The following is a 14,699-nucleotide window of genomic DNA, read 5'->3' on the forward strand; positions in this document are numbered from 1 at the left end:
CTGTTTTCACGCAATACTGAGGTCGCCAGACAAGAGCTAATAATTACAACAATTTCGTAAATAAGAGACGTTCTCACGGCCAGTTGTTCCTACACTTGAAGCTCATCGTTAGACGATTTTTACACACACATTAAGTTTCAAATTTAAATTGTTTACCGCGTACATCTTTGAAGTATTAGATTACTACAATTCCCGGTATTTTTTTCCATCCTCTCTCCTTTTCTCTCAATACTTTCCCAGCGGCTATAAAATCGTCCTTTGGAACGATAATGGGCAATTGGCTTTTCCGAATTTGGTAGCATCTACTTGAAAAAAAAAAAAAAAACAAAAAAAAAAAGAGTCGAAGGGAAGATCCGGTGAGTTGACGATTGGCTTACTCTGTTATCTCGTTCGGAGGCAACGAGGCGATCTAAAATGCATCAGAAGGGAGTCGAAAGGACTTTCCAATATCCGATAGCACCCCAGTCATCGAGCCTACACTTCGCGGCGTAGGTGCCGAGAGACGGTAGAGAGATTTCTACTTCTGTTTGAAGACTGGCTTGGTCCATTGGGAATCCCTCGCCACCAAATCGACCAACATCGACCCTACAGCTCAGGATTTGTTCGAGGGAGCTTACCGAGTTCGTCTCGTACGATGCGGGTGCCTAAGATTTCCGCTTATGTATGGATATAAAAATAGGAAACAAGGAGAGAAAACAGGTTTGGTCGGGTAGTAAAAATAGGTTTGGATCGGTAATTCCCATTTTCTGCCCGCCGATACCGTTTTTAAACAGGTGTTACAGTCCAATGAACGTAAAAGACGATATTTTCACGGATATTCGGATGTATTTTCACAACTTTTTGGCTCCATAAAGGTGAAGTTATTTTATATTGTTTTTTATTGTCGACGTGTCGGACTTGTAGTTTTATTAGTTTGAGTAGGTGATGTCTCGCCTTGACGACCTTTTCGGTACTGTTTCTTTCTTTGAAACTATTGCATTTTCTTGGCAAGGCCTATGATTGGTGGAAACTGGTTCACCCCTCCTTGCAGGGAGTGACTAAGGATTGTTTTCCCATTACCGCCAAGTTCCCACGAGTCCCGCACATCCGGTCGAACTTTTGTAGGACCTCAAGAGTCGATCTGATTAATGTCTAGAATGACAAATGGCAAATCCAAGCGGCCTGTGTACAATTTCAGAAATAGCTTACGGTTGATATTCTATTATAAGGGCAAAACTTGTGACATAATAAATGAAATCGATATAAATATTAAAAAAAAAACGTGACTCGGCACGGAACAAGTTTTCTAATAAAATATCGATAAAACGATCACACAGGATGAAGTCTGTGGAATGTCAATAAGCGTTCTAAACTGGCTGAAGATTGTCGAAACAAGAAAAATTTACTCGATTCCCAACACTTTCCGTTATTTACAAAAATAAGAATTTTTTATGGAATGATTTTTACTCTCGCCAAAAACTGATCGGTGATGGCTCAGCCGATTTTGATCAAAATCTGTTTAGTTCTGAGTTCAATGAAGCCAAACGGATAGGGAACATTTGATTTATTGTCCAGGTGCCGATATATTTTTATTCTCATGAACTATTTTGACAGCAATTTTTCGAGGATATTTATTTTTACATACTTTGGCGCAATCTCTATTTTGAATATTTATCACGATTGCTTGAATTTCGGTTACCTGAAATAACCTCTCTCTGAACTCCTCACACAATGAACTGTAGATACTTCAAACAATCGGAAGCTCAAGTATAGCGTATAAAAAAGTTTTTTGACAGGCAATGTGGTGATGAAATTGACAGGCAAAAAATTATTGATAGAGAATGCAACTCTATTCAAATTCAACTGAATTAATTATCTCTAGTGTTCTAAGTTTTTATGCAGTTAGTTTTTCAAAAAGTGGAATCCACAGAATCTACTAAATGTTTATCAGTTCTAATTGAATTAAAATAAAGTATTGACGTATGAACTGTTACATATAATTCCAGTATCTTCTATATCTTTGTGTTCTTCAACGGATTTTCGTAGGTTGAAAATGTAATATTTTAGTAAATAATCAGTATCAGACTATCTCGTAATAGAATAAATAAAAAGTATTGATTTTGGCTACATCCTTAAGATCATCTAACAAATTAAAAAAAAAAAATACTTTCAATAAGTTAATTCGGTTACCACAAATCATCGTCGTAAATAGAAAAAAACTGTTGAAAGACGAAGTGCAAATGAAAAATTGAAATCCAACAAAATCGTGCCTATGGAAAACTACTTAATTAACCATGGAATAAGTTTCCTGAAAATATTAGCCAAAATTATATGCGAACCGTCATTGGTTCATCAGAATTTGGACAACGCTAATTATCCCTGATTTGCAGATAAAATTAAATACTTTGGAAGTCAGATTCGAATGAACGTAATCTCGTTCGTTTCCTTCTTTCCGTAAATATAGGCCATTACGGTAACGGACGGGTAGGCTGAAAAAAGATAAGAAGAAACGGGCAGAAAAGAAAAGAAAAAAAAAATGGAAGAACGAGACGGGCGGCGAAACGAGCGAGGAGAAAAAATCACAAGGATAAAAGAAGGCGCGGAGCGGTAGAAATCGTGAGGCGCGTATCTTTGATTGCTTGTTTTTCTTGCCCGGCGATTATCTGGGATTCGCGTGAGCGTTTCAGGGCACTTCATCCCTCCGCGAACGTTAAATATTTCGTATCGAATACTTATTATACCTGTGTGAGACGTAGAAAGAACAAATTCCACAAGAACGAACCGAAATATTTTCGGAAAAAATTTGATAAGTGACCAACTAATAGAAAAGGTTTTTTTCTGTCCTCTATAAAATATTTTTACGTTGTATGATTAATACCTAAAACTTGCGTGAAAATTTGTACAACTTTTTGTAGTTTTTATAATCGAAGAACGCAAGAAAAAAAAAGCATAATTTTGGTCATTTTCAGCATTCGAATCGTCATTTTCAGAAATCTACAGATTCCTTTTTGCAGAAATTCGAAATCATTTTTGCTCTGTTAAACTGTATATTTGCGTATTTACAATGGCTTACAATTTTTCATGAAAAAAATTTCATCGTAGTGCCAAAATCTCAGATCAATATTTGGAATGATCGATATATCGAAATTTGAAACATATAACAATAACATAACGAAAGATGAATTGTAGAAAATCTTGATTTGCGATAATGTCACTAATTCGAATCATCACTTTAATTTTTCTAATTCGTCTTTCGTTATTTTATTTCTGCATGTTTGAAATTTCGATATATCGATCATTCAAAATATTGATCCTTCGAAGCTTTGACCTCCGGTCGATAATTGATCCTGAATGAACGGACAGCGATTCTTTCGAAAATTAATCCGACTTTTCCAATGATTCTGTTTCAATTAAGCGCGGATTGAATCGGCTTTCAAAAGCACGGCAGCTTGTTGGAAGTTCTTACACAAGCTCCTAATTCGCACTCGATTAAATCCTTATAAATCCGACCACCATCAAGTCGAATCGTTCGACTTTCTTCCATCTTAATATTCCCCTGCATTCGCATCCTGCAGTCGCATCCGGAGTCGTCCTCAGTCACCTCTAAGTCCTCAATTTCCATTTTCTCTGGTGGTATTTGTTCAAATGCGTCGCAATTCGTAACGAATTGCTCGTGCCGTGTCGTTATTGAAAGTGTACTCAATATCCGATATTACAATTTCGTGAATTTTTACCAGTACGTAATTTTTTTACAGATGCTAAAATTATCATTTCACCTAATTAATTATTATTCATTTTAATTGTTAGATACAATGCTGGAAAAGACAATTCCAATTGAAGTGATCGCCTTTCATATCGACTCTTTGTAATGAAATGAGTTATTAACCATTTTTCAATTCTGCTGTACGACAAATTTCAAGATTTTAAAGTGACTGAGGACTTTGGATGATTAGAAACAATTTCTAAAAACCGAAAGAGAGTTAACAAATTTTCAAATATTTTGTACAGTTACTAGCATTTCGTTTCGTTTTAAAATATCAAATCACGACCAAAGAGTTCACTCAATTTCACGAGATTTGAGAAATTTCAATTGATTCTGAAAGAGTTTCTAGGTGTTCAAAAATTTCATGATATTTTTAAAATATCTAAAGTAGATTTTTTTGCTAAATTTAAATAGCCTCACACTCCTCGAGATAAAATCAATGCATACATTTTTTTTTTTCATTTCATAGCAGTCTGAAGCTATTATTGATCTTTGAAGAAGCTAATTCCAAATACCAATATATGTGTTTGATATGAATTCCGGAGATTATTTATACGTGCGTGAATGTGAAATAGATGAATGACTATTAATCATTGGAATATGGGATGTAGGGCGTTGCATATATAATTTAAGCATAAAGCAAGCGTGTGAAACTCAACGAATAAATTCCCGATACCAGGAGCGTAGCTAGGAACTTAAGGGCCCCGGGACCAGGACGCAAATCGGGCCTCCTGGCCAAATAATGAAACACGTTTTTCTGTAGCCTCCCTTCCAACGCTTCCTAAATTTTTTTCCAATAAAACAGTAAGATATTCGATTCATGGGTTCTATTCACCGTGAACTAAAATCAACATTCACCCAAAGAAGATATTTGACACTTTTTACTGTACAGTCGATATAACTATTAATACAGTTACAATATCAAATTGAAACAAGCGTTTCGAATCGAAAATATCAGAAGCACACTGACAAGTTGTTAGACTGACTAAAATGACTTTCTGACATGCTTGCTGTTGGCAAACTAACGAACCGTGACCAAACCTTACGGAATACATCTGAAAATAAAGAGCAAAACATCACGATCACAAGTCCGGATGAAATATTACGACTCAATTTTTCACCCCCTGTTTTGGGGGCCCCGGTTGTCCCAGTTACGCCCCTGCTCGGTACATTTGTGAATGGTATGTAGATGCATTTATTCGACCGCATTTGGATTGCCAAACCGCTGACTGCAGTTTGCATCAGTGCAGTTTTGCCTGCAAGGATGCGGACGCGTCGAACCTTCGTTACCTTGCATCGCATCGACGTCCTTTCGATCGTTGATTGAAAATTTCATTACACGTAGTAACGCGTGCGGTTTAGTGCTTGTTAATAGGCCGATGCATAATAGAGTAGCAGGAGTCCTCCACGAATTACCGATTAATTCACCATCCATTGACAACCGTAACCTGTAACTGTGCAGATTTTGCGTAATGACGAGCGTTGATTGAAAGCTTTATATTTCGCCTTTGCACTTCACTGCATCAACGATATAACTTTAATCGGTTTAATCTCGTTGCCTCGTTTCTAATGTCGGAAAACACTCGTGTATAAATCGTCGCAGCAGGATCATGCATCTTCACAGTGTATTTTCCTAATTGAATAAATGTAAGATACTTATGAAGGGTTGAATACCTCGCGACGTATAAATATTAAACTAGAATGGGTGGAATCGTAAGATTCATTTAATTATAAAAATACCGTAAGCAGTTGTAACTAGACCGTTCATAAAGCTAACATGGTTATAAAAATCCTTTAGCTTTCGCACCGTGGAATCGCACATTTGACGATCACATGATTAACCGTAAACTCGAACTTTCCCAATCACTTTATTACACTCCGTACGTGACTCTTCGGTATTTTTTTTCGACCACGTTCAATCGTTACTATAAAAACTACCCTCTTCCCATCCTTGTTCGGATCCAAAAATTACACTGAGAGAAATTTTTAGTTCCGGTTACCGCTCAGTCCTTAACTATTTTCACTTTTTACCACGATCGAAAAATATAGTTCTAGGTAGAGAATGAAAATTAGTTTTGTAGCTGTTACCGGAAAGTCTAGTGTCCGTTACTATTCTTTCTCATTACGATCACTGGTTACTATATTTTCTTGCAACTGTTGCGAAAATTTAATGCTAGTTACTGTGAGAAATTAAATTTTTCTCGATGTATAACAAACTAAGAACTGTCCCTTATTAAACAATTCTTCCATTTTCTGTATAATATACTCAATCAAACTCAATGTATTAAAGAACCTTCATCCTTGAAAATAATTCCTTTTCGCTTCTGCTATCGGCAACAACCAGAATGTTCTAAAACCATTTCTTCAGTCTGATTCTGATTCCATTTCATTTTCGTGATGTACATATGTTCGAGTATATGCGGAAAAAATTTCATCTCGATTCGACGATTATTCTCGAAATTACGGGCAAATTTGCAAAGACGCCCGGAGCGTTTGAAATTGCTTGTGAAACTTTGAACGCGTTTTTCTCAAAACTATGTTTTCAAAGTCGGTGAACAAGATTTCTCGGAAACGGCTGAACTGACCAGTCTCAAATTTTTACTCACGCTTTATGAATATATTTTTCAGTCCTCAATCGATGGTTTTTTCTCACCGATGAATTATTTTTATTTTATAAACAAATTGAGGCAAAAAATTTCAAGAAAAATCGTTTTTTTTTTTTTATGAGAAGCCGCCGTTTAGTTAAAAATTTACATTTCTCTTATTCCTTTGACTGAAGATCAAACAATACCTTATGATAACTAAATCTTTTTTGTTTTTTTCATTTTTGAACAGACAAGACACAAGATGCTTTTTGATAGATGCTCCAGGAGATTGGCGATATCAGCTGTAAAAATCATTATTTTTACAAACAATAATCATCAGAATAAAGTTCAATGTTACTCCAACATGTATAATTAAATTGAAATATCTCTTCATGAAAAATCCTTGACAATGCGCTCTTTTGTAAACCCTTAAACTAAACTCTTTGGCTCTGATATTCAGCGTTATTCATCTGATATTCTCGTTATCAACTATTTATCTAAACTACGACATTAGGCAACTCAACGAAACTAATTCGAAACTAATTTGTAAATCAAAAATGTAACTCTGCAACCAAGCAGATTATTTCTAGATTACAATTTTGTAAATAGTGTTCACTGAAATAATCAATTATCGAACCCGCAAAGCACCTATAATATGTTAATTACAATTTTTCACATATTGTACAAGACGTAATTTCAATAAATGTGACACGAACGCGTGAACGGAATAAACTTTGAGGTTTTCTTTTCACAACAGAATAAAATTCTTCAGTTATTTCCGGATCTGGAGAGTCACCTCAAAATTTCAAAATTCAAACTGACGAGTTTTTTTTTCTATTCGGAATCATCTCTTTGAACAATATACTTGAAATTAGTCGATTTGAAGAGAAATTGTTATACAGTCGATTATGAAAAAATTGAACGAATGTGAATAATACTTTAGTCAGAAGCCGAAAAAGAAATGAAAAGCATATTATATTACATATATATTTAATATTTCATTGCTTTTTTCAAATGAATTCATTTCATTTTTTATCCAATCAACGCGCACTTTTTGTGTTTATTCGTTTCTCTTCATTCGATGCAGTTGTTCATTGCGTCAGATATATTGCAAAATATTTCCAGAAACAACTAAAAGCATGCGTGTAACGAAATCCACAATAAATCCATCGCATCGAAACGCTTCCAAACTAGACGGTAAGACACGAAACAGGAATTCAGTCGATAAAATGTCCATCGGCGGTAAGCTTTCGGGTTTCGCGCTTTCCATTGTAGAGGGCGGAAGCTCAAAGGTAGCATTTTCTGTCTGCAGATTCCTGCAATATTGTGCACACAGGATATTTATCACTTTTAAACATAATTCAAAAATGAAATTCAATCAGTACTGCGCTGATGAATACATTTCTCATCATAATATTTAACGAACAATTTGTGTTCTTTAGATTCAACACATCGAAATTCTTTGCATAGGATCGGAGATATCGATTCGAAAAGCTTAAAAAAATTCTGGGATTCTTTTTAATTATTATATTTCAAGGCAAATTAGTGAGTTTTAGCAAAATGAGATTTTGAATATGGAAGACAATTCAAAAAACAACGAAATACTGCAAAATTGTACTTAGAAAATCATTACTCACTGAATTTTTAAAATTTTGAACTGAAAATTGACTTGAAAAAATAAATAAAGAGATATATGCGATGAAAAAAGGTATTTATTTGAGCAAGTAAAGTTGAGTTTTAGGAAAAATAATGAATCAACGATTTTTACAATATTTCATTATTTATTTTGGATGTTTTCTATGTGGAATTTACGGTGGACTTGTAATGGGATCGTTTAGACCCCAGTGTACAGCGCAAGGGTCAAGATAAAATACAATTGTTGATTTAAAAAATGGCTTGTTTCGTAAATGCTCTGAAAAACTTCTTCTCAAAATTCGAACGAAAAATCTCATCATCAATTTGCCGTAACCTTGTTTGGCAGTATTATAAATATTCAGAAGGCTTAAAAAAATAAGGTATCGTTGTTCAGTGAGAAGATCGATCTTGAATACGAAACTCCTTCAATTGACGGACGTTTAGCTCCTCGAGTTGTCTGAGATTAAACAATTTTTTGTGAATAAAATCTCATCACTCGCTTTAATTTGATAATATAACCAACCGATAATTCAAGACGATACAGTTAATTGAAAATCGAAACGAAACCCACGGAGACGAATCAAACACCCTAAAATCCATCGCAATATTACTGTATAAGAATTTAAACGGATATAATCAAAGCTCTTTCAAAAGTTACAAAGTTTAAGGGTATACGAAATGAATTTTCATTGGACACGATGTCGTTTTCTACTGCAGTGGATCAAGTTTGTAATTCGATTCCCTCGTAAATGAGCTCTTCGAATGAAATCAGAATTCTAACATCATATGTTACCCTTCATTCTCACGTGTGACGATTTGTAGTGGAGAATATAAGACGTGTCACAACAGTGAGTTGAAGCGTAAATTCTGGTCAGGTAGAAATTTTAACTGAATACAAAACCGAGAATACAAAGACTTCAATCGCAATCTTTTTTAATAATTATCAACATCGTCACCGTCTTTTACACACGTATCTCTATATCTTACACAAAAAACCTCTCTCGTCTCAATTTTATTTTCCGGACATATTTATACATAATGTGTGTTAATTGTTATTTATTACGTGTTTTTTTTTTTTCTTTTTTTTTAACTAACAGTATAAGTTTGTCAGACCTGCGACTATCAGTGTCCCTTTTACATTACGACCATAAAATAACGAGTTTGAGAAACGAGGTGGAGAAATAAGAGAGAAAAAAAATAGAAGTTCCAAAAGTTATCCAAAAGACTGAATTTCTCTTGGTGGCTGATTTTATGGAAAAAACTAACATCGTTACACATGACATGTATATTATAGATGAGAACTTTTGATCGGGAGTATATGTAGGTACTATAACGCACCAAAAGTTCGAACAATTCAACCGGCATCCAATTTCCACAAGGCTTCTGCGGGGTCCTTTATGGAATATGCAAAAATATTTAGCGCAGCGTTTAAGTCTCGTACGCGAAGGAAGCTTCGCTCCTGAGATGGGTATTTAACCGAGCTAATAACGTAATTAGGTACGTCGGATCGGGCGGATCGAAAGTTTGACACTTTAAGTGCCTCATTAAGCCGTCCGGTCAATCTTTCCTCACACTCTCTTGGATTACAAGGGTTCCCGCCTGACATGTACCTCTGACACATCACCATGTTCATGTTACACTTCACACGTCACCATACCTCAATTGCCCCGGCGCATGATACCGAATAAATGGGTGTCTTGATCAGCTTTCAAATGAATTAATCATTCCATTGAATTCAGTCCGAGAGTGAGAGAAACGGACCATAGAAAAATTTTGCATTAAACGAGTCTTGCCTGACATAAATGAAGCATTATGTTCGTTCTGGTTTATCGAAACTTGTGATCCCATTGCGTTGAAATTGAAATGCTTAATATTTTACTATTTATAAGACGCTGTAGACAAACTTTTTTTATCTGTAACATACCACGTTAACACCCCTTAAAATATATGTTATACTCATAAACTTTTCTATCGCAGCTTCGATCCCAACACAGGCATTTGCTGATAGGAAGATTCAAATGCCAGCCTTACGTGAGTATGTATCATACTCACCTTTCCTATTTCTTTATTAAACGTAATATTAAAGGCGTATTTCTTTTTGTGGCAGTTATTTTACACCCCGAGCAGAATCGTGAGGAAATTCTTCCACCGACTCCTTGTGTCATAATTTATATTGTGAACGAAACACATCAAAGAAACATCCCTTAAAAGTTTCAGCTTCTTCGGTTCACGTTTCCATTACTCTCTTTGTTGGTTTATCGTTGTAGCTCAATTGAGACCAGTAACAATTAATTGTAGAACTTGATGAAGAGATGGAACATTATTGAATAGAACTAAGTTCGAGCACACTGCGAAAAATTTATAGTTTTGGTGTTACTGCACAGGCCTTAATTAACTACATATTTTCATTCCTTAGCTCAGCTGAAAAATACGCTTCATAAGATGAGAATTCGTTTCGTGGCTGTGTTATCAGATAATTAAGATTGTGTTACCATTCTTCTCGAACAGAGTCAGTCGCACTATACTTTCGTACCATGTGAATTCAATGTTCATTTATGCATTTATTGATGCATTCATTTAAATATATTCTTTCTAAGTTTATTCTTTACTTTCGCTATTCGTTAAAACTTAGATTGCACACTTAATCTAGCACATAATGTTTACAGACTAGTCTAAATTAGCACCGACGATCTTCGCTGGTTTATGTATCCAGTCAAAATTGACCAATTTCGATAATTCGTTATTTGAATTGTTTCAAGAATGAGGTTTAGTGAAAAAATGAAAACCCCAACGATTATAAGAATAATAATTCCGGCGCTCCAGCAGGTGCAAAAGAAACACAAAACTCCGGGTGAAAATTTACGCCTTCTTGTAATCCAACGCTTGAAATAATTGTTCGCGACTAAATAATTAACGTTCGTTCATCGCCCGTGGAGTAATCGATTCGCCCATTTATTTGTCGATTCTTCTCACGATTTATTTATTTACCAAGCTACTTTCTGATTCATTCGTCCATAAAGCGATTATTTGTGAGCTTCACAACGATGAAAAACGCAAAGAGTAGTCTATCAGATGTCTTCCCGTCCTGTTTTGGATTCTTGTGTTAGCTGAAAATATACCTGCATCGTGTTGAAAAAGAGAAGAAAAAAAAGAAAAGGAAAAAACGGAAAGGAAAAAAAAAAGAACCGCAACTTTCAACCCGTGGTATCGATGTTAATGGGCGAGAATATTTTCATATCTTTGCATTTGAATTTGTGTTAACAACGATGTCACGCGATGGATGACGGATGGTAATGCACGCTGTGATTTATCGTCCTTTAACGCAGTACCGATATATTCTATTCGATCTGAATTTTTCAATTGCATTCGCAGCACCGGACAATACAAGGCAATTAACGTTTTCATGCTGCAGCCTTTGTCTCCGCATTGCGGATTTATATATACGCGATGCATCCCCGCAGATGTACAAGGGTTTGCGTCCCTCTGACGCATGTATTTTTCAATGGCTTTTCATTACTTTGATCACGTCATTGTCGCGTATGTGGATACAACTCATGGTTCACTGACCCGAAAGTTTTCCTTTTTTTTTATGACTCTGCGTCACAAGCTTCACTGATGACCGGTGTCCCCGTAGTTGGAAATACTCTTTGTCGACCCAAGTATTTTTCCTTTTTTCGATTCTATTATTATCATTATTGTCATAATTGCTATTTAATTGACGCAGTTTTTAGAAAAAAAACTTGTAACTGAATAAACTATATACTTCCTGTGATTTTGAGTTGAAGAAAAACAATAAAATTTACAAAATCAGCTGGAAGTGACAACATGATGACAATGACAGTGATGAGCTACTTAGACCAGCTGAAACTTCGTTACGGTTGATGAATACTTGGCAATTGATTATTTGCCTGTTTTTTCTCGTTCGATTTACGTAAAAGATAAATTCTTATGCAAGAGACGTGTTTAGGCGAAGTTTCAAATTGTTCGGTTCTTTACGAAGCGCGAACAGAAAGTAAAATCGCAAAATTGCAAATAAAGAAATACATTTTCTCTTTGATACGAGACTTCCGTTAATTTTTTGAATGACCGATTTCGTTTCCAATTAACATAAAACAGAGCAGACTTTCTTTCTGGACCGGCAAATGATATAATTCTACAGTTGAAGTTGAAGAAAAACTAACTTTTTTCAAGGTTCGATCCATTGGTCAACGATATTATAAACTTTTACTAACAAAAAGAGTATAAGTAAAAATAAAATATGGTGATAATTATCGTTCAAAGGAAGCCTACAAAGCCTGCAAGTATTCGCAATTAGTAGATTATATGTTACATATGTATATGATTACATGCACGTATAGGTCTGTATCCGTTTCTCCTAAATCCAATTGCCAAGGTAGGTACTTTGTATTGATGCTAGGTAACGAACAGCCCGTAATTAACTGAAACAAGTAAACCAAGTTAGAGAAGGTGCGCACATGATTCGAGTACGATATGAATATGATGAGATTCTATATCTTATTGCCAGCAGAACGCAGCTCTAATCAACAATGTATTACGATTTGTAATTCATAGATTTGAATAATGCAGAAAGGCGTAAGTGAACACAGTTTGTTGAATTTTGAAACGTCGACAAAATAGTTTCGCAATACTGAAGCAGAATGGCCAATATATGTATACATATATACATACGAATTGGTATATTTAACTTAAATGAATAAAAATAAATAAATAAAAAATGCAAACTCGCTTGTTTTCATACTATTAATTTCTGAAAATATTCCACAATCTCCTGAAGTTAGTACCATTGGACTTGTATTTTTGATTGCTAAGCGCGAACAGAACAATTGCTGGTTTTCGTTACGGTCCCACCATATCTCGTGGCTCAATGTGAACAACATAAAATTTTTGAATTCACAGTCGCGTGAGTGTGATCCGAGGCATCTGGTGCAGAATTGGTGTAATTGTGTTAGGGTCGCGTGCCACTCGTTGCTTTTAGTCTCGATTTGAGGATATTCACAACGTGATCACAGCATCGAAACGCGAGACATGCTTGCGAACAGGCCTGGAGCACAGCTGTGAAGTAAAAACGTGCGAAGTGCAGGGCACTTCAACGCGAGTGCTCCACATCACATGATTCGTCGTAACGAAACCCCGTCCATGGTACACGCGTTAGGGTGTTAATTAAAAAGGACGTTTTTGAATTTTGACCGGCTTATCCCCCAAATCAGTTCCGAATAATTTAAAAATACTTTCCTTATTTTTTCAGATTTTTATCTTGACTTTAAGCCGTGCCCGTGAGAGGCTGGATCACCTCATTTAACCCTTAAAGGGACACATTGAATCGATCGAACGGAGTTTGATGAAATATGGTGATCCAGAATCCAAAAGTTATTTGATTTCGATAAAACTCGATGCTAGGGGATTTTCGAGGTCGCTGATTACGAATCTGTACTTGAAACTACGAAATTCAAAGTGTTGGATCCAATATGGCGATATCTAGTGACTTTTGGGATGTTGGTTCGCCATGTTTGATTTTGCAAATTCGAGTTCAGATTCGTAATCAGCGACCTCGAAATTCCTTGAATACCAAATTTCACCAAAATTGGGTGATTTTTCAGATTATAGTCCACCATATTAAATCCACCATTTTGAATTTTCAAACTTTGAGTCGAGATGCGTAGTCAGCGACCCAAGAAACCCCCGTATACTAAATTTTATCGAAATCCGTTCTGCAGATTTAATGTGCCGCTGAAGGGGTTAAATGGCGAAATCCACCCTCTTGCCTACACGGGTTAGAGTTGAGATAAATCCGCCCACGAACTTCACTCTACGGAAAGACACTAAATTAGACACACGTAATTGACGAGACTTGACGAGATGTCTTAGCAGTCAAACATCAAATCCCCATTACAATCCTGATATTTTGGTCATTTAGATATACAAGTTTGTATTTCGAAACTGATATTATTTTAAAGACGACGAAAAGCAAAGGGAGCCGTGTTTTGAACAGCAATATAACAGTGATAATTCATAAATTATTTATGTGAGAAACAAGAATTATGCCGAACACGAGCCAACGTGACTTGAATAAATTTTGTTTTTTATCGCCATTATTCGATTGATCTCTTTTTTACTAGCAATAAATCTGCAAAACTCGATGGGCATCAGATAAGTCAGTGTTTGGAAGCATTTCAGGAAATCTTTAATTTATATCAAGAGCGTCGAAATATTCCTAACAGTTCTGAAAAATAATGCCTTCGAAAAGAAAATACTTTTTTGCGTAAGTCAAAAACTGCTAATTTTTTGACGTACAGATTGTATAGAATTCTTGTGCTACTGTTTCCCTAGACATTGCTGATAATAATACTGAAATTGGTCCGGAAGCCAGAAATCCCTTCTTGATTGGCTGTAATTGACCTTCCAGCCTTGAAGGAAATTGAGTGTACATTTGGTTTAGGAGTTGAATAACAGAAAATCAATGGCGGTGGGGAATGATAAGCAAAAAGTAAAAAAATTGGAAATGATTTCGAAAGGTTGAAAGGGAAAAGGTAGCGATACCACATTGTACATTGAAAAAGTAAGATTCTTTTAGTCTACAATTAATTCAATCGTATTCCTTTGTAACGCCCTACAACATAATAAAAAGAAAAAAGGATCACGATAAAAATAATGAGGGTTGTGTCCACTTTGAGACGATATTAAATACCCCGTACATAAATAGAAATACAAAAATAATG

The sequence above is a fragment of the Neodiprion fabricii genome, chromosome 4 (assembly GCF_021155785.1).
Source record: "Neodiprion fabricii isolate iyNeoFabr1 chromosome 4, iyNeoFabr1.1, whole genome shotgun sequence".
Taxonomy (NCBI): domain Eukaryota; kingdom Metazoa; phylum Arthropoda; class Insecta; order Hymenoptera; family Diprionidae; genus Neodiprion; species Neodiprion fabricii.